This window comes from Petaurus breviceps, unplaced genomic scaffold (assembly GCF_028583685.1).
Source record: "Petaurus breviceps papuanus isolate PSGF00001 unplaced genomic scaffold, PetGlider_PUasm1.0 126, whole genome shotgun sequence".
Lineage (NCBI taxonomy): Eukaryota > Metazoa > Chordata > Mammalia > Diprotodontia > Petauridae > Petaurus > Petaurus breviceps.
The window spans coordinates 32031850-32037046 of NW_027185655.1; the positions used below are offsets into that span (position 1 = coordinate 32031850).

Sequence of the window (5197 nt, forward strand, 5' to 3'; positions counted from 1 at the left end):
TGTAATAAGGGGTGGGAGGGTGGAGGAAGGGGGAGTTCTGTGCAACAGTATCTCCAGATGCTAGATGGTAGGAAGCTAGCAGAAACTGTAGGGCATGTGGCTGACTTTCTTTCAGGGCCACCACCAAATTAAGAGCCATGCAATATTTTCCATCCCCTTTTTGAACTGGATTTCTTTGTGTCCAAGTCAGCCTGTCAGGGAAAGTTTCCTGTGAATTTGTAAGCAAGCTTTGTGTTTGTTTTTATTGCCTTTCCTCTGGTTTCCGGGCTCTAGGCAGACTCAGTCCCCACCAAAACTTTGATGGTTATAATATAATGCAATTAACTGGCAACCTTTCTGTCCCTTTGTAGTAAAAGTTGGTGGGGTGAATAGATCATAAGATTTAGAACTGGAAAGGACTTTAGAGATTATCTAAGGTATATCAATCTTTTATGTATCATGAACCCTTTTTGCTGTTTTATGAAATCCGTGGACCCTTTTTGAGTAATATTTTTAAATGCATGAAAAATACATAGGATTACAAAGGAAACCAACTATACTGAAACACAGTTATCAAAAATATTTATTAACAATCAAGGTTATGGATAGCAGGGTAAGAATCCCTGATTAAATCCAACTCCTTCATTTTATGATTAAGGTAGCTAAGGTCCAGGGCAAATGACTTGACCAAGGACACCTGGATAATAAGTAAAAGAAGTTTTATTTGTACCCAGATCATCTAACATCAACTCTGATGCACTTGCCACTTATCTCATGTTGGAAAGGTGATGTTTCCTAAGGTGGCCAAGCCTTCAACTCACAAGGGATGGGGGGAGGGGGAGGAGTGAGTGGGGAGGGGAGGAGGGTGGCAAAAGCAAAAGAGATGAAAACTTTAGATAAAGAACCAGTCTGCAGAATTAGTTTAGCAAAGAAAATGAACATTAAAAATGAAACATCTTCTATTTCAAGAGAGATTTTCTTTAGATCACAACTCTCCCTCTAGAATCTGAAGTGATATCCCCATTCCTTTCTCTAGTCTGTCCTCTTTAGCTGTCTCTCCAAGGATTCCCATCCCAAGAGGGCAATTTCCTTTCCTCTACCAAGTGTTGTGTACATGCAATGTCATTGCCCCAACATTTTTATGGACAACAGACTTTACAAAAACTGGTATCCAGAGATAGATAGATAGACAGATAGATAGTAGATAGATAGATAGATAGATGATAGATAGATAGATAGATATAGATAGATAGATAGATGATGGATTTTTTCAGTTAGTAAGCATTTTTTATTTTAAAATATGGGATGCTTCACAAATTTAAATGTCATCTTTGCCCAGGAGCTATGTTAATTTTCTTTGTATCATTTTAATTTTGGTATATGTGCTTCCACAGAGAGTACTGATTGATTGATGGTGGTTAGGATAGACAATAGGTAGATGAAAGATGATTGATTGATAGATAATAGATAGAAATGATTCATTGATTGATAGATGATGGATATTAGACATAGAGAGATGCATGTGTACCTATCCATTTATGTATACATACATACTTTCCATCTAATGTGCACCTTGGTATAAATACCAGGCCTTTAAATATCTTTGTCAGGACTCCCTTCTTGATGGTAGTTGTTAATATCCACATTTTATGTGCCCTTTACCTCACCATGAGGAGGGGGGTAATGTTGTATTCTCAAAGGTTGTACCAATGGAGCACAAACTTTGGTGGGTCCTATCGAGTTTGAAAGGCATAAAATATGAACTGGAAAACAAATACATAGGTAAGTTATGAAACAGTCCATTAAGATATATAGGGGTCTTAATCAGTGGAGGGAATGCCCATATCCCTGAAATTCTTAAGTACTGATTACACTGTGTGTACTGTTATCTATAAAACAAGGTTTCTTTACTCAATTGGTTCCTTGACTTCAATATGTATTTGTTTGATTCATGTCTAAATAGCTCTGACTAGGTATTGTAATTGTCTCTCTTGAATAGCAAGCTCTCAGGGGTCCAAACCCATATTTAACTATAGTTACTTAAATATTGTACAGTGCCTAGGATAGGAATGCTTTCAGAAATGATGAATGTCAGTTTCTCTGATTATTATGATTTACTCAATACAGCACTTCTAAGAAAACTGGTGAATTTTGTTTTTTGTTTTAAATGCTACTTCAAAGTCCATGCTAAAAACTGCTGAAGATTGCAGCAAATCCCACTAAATAAGTACAATATCAGCATTCATACATGGTTCCTGGGCCCACCCTCAAAACCCCCATCTTCAAGGCAACATGGACATGACTATGAATGAGATACAATAACATCTGTACATGGTGATGAACAGCTGTTTTACACATCATCGCTCAGACTTGAAAATTTCAAAAGATCTATGAAATCTTTGATGTGGATACTCCCCCCCCACTACAGATTATAGCCCCTCCAAAGCTTAAGAAATTATACTTTTCAGGTTTCTGTGGCCAGAACAAATTTACTATCTGCTGGTTGATGCTCTGCTGTCAAGCTTCTGAATTTACCTAACCCTAAACTAGTCCTTATGTGAAAGATACCTGACCAGTATGTGAAATCTTTCTAGCTTGGTACGCCACACCAGAGCTTTGAATAAACGAACAGATAAATGAATGAATGAAAAAAACATGTATTAAATTACTCAATTTGTGTAAAACATTGTTCCAAGCACTGAAGATACAAATGTAAAAATAAGAAATCCCTACTCTCAAGGAGCTCATTTTAATAGGGGAGGCAACACATATAAAAGCTGCATCTCCTAGAAAGGCCCTATAGTCCTTAAGGACTAACAGCAAAGCAGATGGTAATGCATCTTCCTTACTGCTATTTCCACTGAAGAAAATATATCCAACAATCCAGGCTCACAAAACCATAAATAAAATAGCTCTTATCCTCAAGAATAGAGGAGACATGTACATACATAACACATACAAAATACAATACAAGGTAATTTTTGTTGGGAATCATTAGCACTTGGGTGATGTAGAGTAGGAAAGACCTCATATTGGAAGCTTTAAGAAAAAAATTCTAAGAATCAGAGGGGAGACATGAATGCATTTCAAGCAGATAACTTACTGTCTATCAGGGCATCTGGACTATACGGATACTCAGAAGCTTGGGTATCCTTTACCCATTCTTTGTCATCACCCTTGCCAAATCCAATTCGATTTGACTCAACAAGGATTGCTTGTTCAAAGCACTATGTGAGATGCTTGGGTCACAAAGACAAGAACAAAATAAAGCAAAATCCAAGTTCTTCCCTCAGGGAGTTTCTATTCTACTGGAGATTACAGTGTATACAGGTAAAGAAATACAATATAATTTGAGGAAGGAGAGGATACAAACAAACATATATAATTACAGAATTCTAGAATTTTAGAGCTTTAAAGGAGCTCAGACAATATCTATTCTAACCTCTGTCTCAGTCATTAAGCCCCTCCACATCCACACCCACACAATATATTTCCATGGTTTCAGAAAATATAAGCAGTATACTTAATCTGAGACAGCTGACATTTCTCTTATTAAAATATATTTTAACATTTACAAAAAAAAATGAAAAATAAAAAACCATTTTAACCCTCCCACTGAGTTCCTAAACTCTCCTGAGACTTGAGTCAGAACAGGAAAGATTAGGGACTTGGCAATCATTGTGAAGGTTGGCTTCCATGCCACTGACGGAGGAGGGCTGGCAATATAGATCAGGAACAGCTAATATAACATGATCTATGCACTTTTAGAAAAAGTCCACCCTACCATGTAATGAGTAAAATCAGACCTATTACACAATTAACAATTTCCTGATGGTCATTCAAAGCTATGTTGTTGTTTTTTAAATAGCAATTTCATTTTTAAAAACCTTTGCTTTCAAAATTTTCTCACTTTACTCCCTATTTCTCACACTCACACATACACACTCAATTTAGTTCCTTTCTTAGATGATAATACACAGCTCAACTAAAACCTTTCCCTGATGATTGAGAGATTCTACTTCCCAGACCCCAGCTATAGCCTGTATAAAGAAATCGTTAGCCACTCTACATTTTCTCAGAGACAGTGTTACCACTTCCTCTTGTACAATCTTCCCTCTGAGAAATACAGTTCCTGAAAGCTCATACCCTGTCATTTTACTTAAGTGAAATTGTGTATTACTCTGTAGCCCATCTCAATCAATCAATAAACATTTATGAAATGCCTACTATGTGCCAAGAACTGTACTAATCTCTCCATGTTGTCTCAAGAACAGAAGGAAATATTTTTTGTTGAAACCCTGATAAACTGTATCTGCAGTAATGCCCTAATTTACCAATTTCCTAAACCCCTCCACAGAGAAACAGTAAGGATAGTCTGACATGACGTATTCTTTATGAAGTCACACTGCTTTCTTTTCTAATTCACTGGTCGTCTCTTCAGGGACAGCCAGGTGGTGCACTGGAAAGAGTACCAGCCCTGGCATCAAGTGGACCTGAGTTCAAATTTAGCCTCAAATATTTGCTGTGTGACCCTGGGGAAGTCCCTTAACTCTGCTTCCTTTTCTTCATCTGTCAAATGAGCCAAAGAAGGGCATGACAAACCATTCTAGTGTCTTTGCCAAGAAAACCCCAATGAAGTCACAAAGAGTTGGACATGACTGAAATGACTAAAAAACAACAAAATGATGTCTCCGTGTGCTCCATAATCTGCAGAATTGAAATTGACTGGCTTATAGTGTGCAGGCTCCATTCTCTTTATTTGTTTTTGACATCTGGAATATTTACTGTGCTCCAGTCCTAGAGAACCTCTCCTGTTCTGCATGGTCCTCCAAAGATAACTGACAGTACATCAGTGATAACATGCAATAGGTTCGTATGCTTTTGTTTTTGTTTTTTCAGTAAGTGGTTGTCTAGTTTGTAGGAGCCAGGAGTCTTGAACTGATTAAGTGCTTTTTACCTTCTGTTTCTGTCTCTCTGTCTCTGTCTCTCTCTGTCTCTCTGTCTCTGTCTCTGCCTCTCCTCTCTCTGTCTCTCTCTCTGTGTCTCTCTCTGTCTGTCTCTGTCTGTCTGTCTCTCTCTGTCTCTCTCTCTGTCTCTGTCTCTCTGTCTCTGTCTCTCTCTGTCTCTCTGTCTCTGTCTCTGCCTCTCCTCTCTCTGTCTCTCTCTCTGTGTCTCTCTCTGTCTGTCTCTGTCTGTCTGTCTCTCTCTGTCTCTCTCT

At 37.9% G+C, this 5197-nt stretch overlaps 1 non-coding gene across 1 annotated transcript; it reads right to left on the reverse strand.

Annotated features, from left to right (window-relative positions):
• Positions 1–1273: 1273 nt before the first annotated feature.
• On the reverse strand, positions 1274–1380 carry LOC138171233 (U6 spliceosomal RNA). The gene has a single exon (XR_011170833.1). It is a non-coding gene; the product is annotated as a U6 spliceosomal RNA (small nuclear RNA).
• Positions 1381–5197: the final 3817 nt, after the last annotated feature.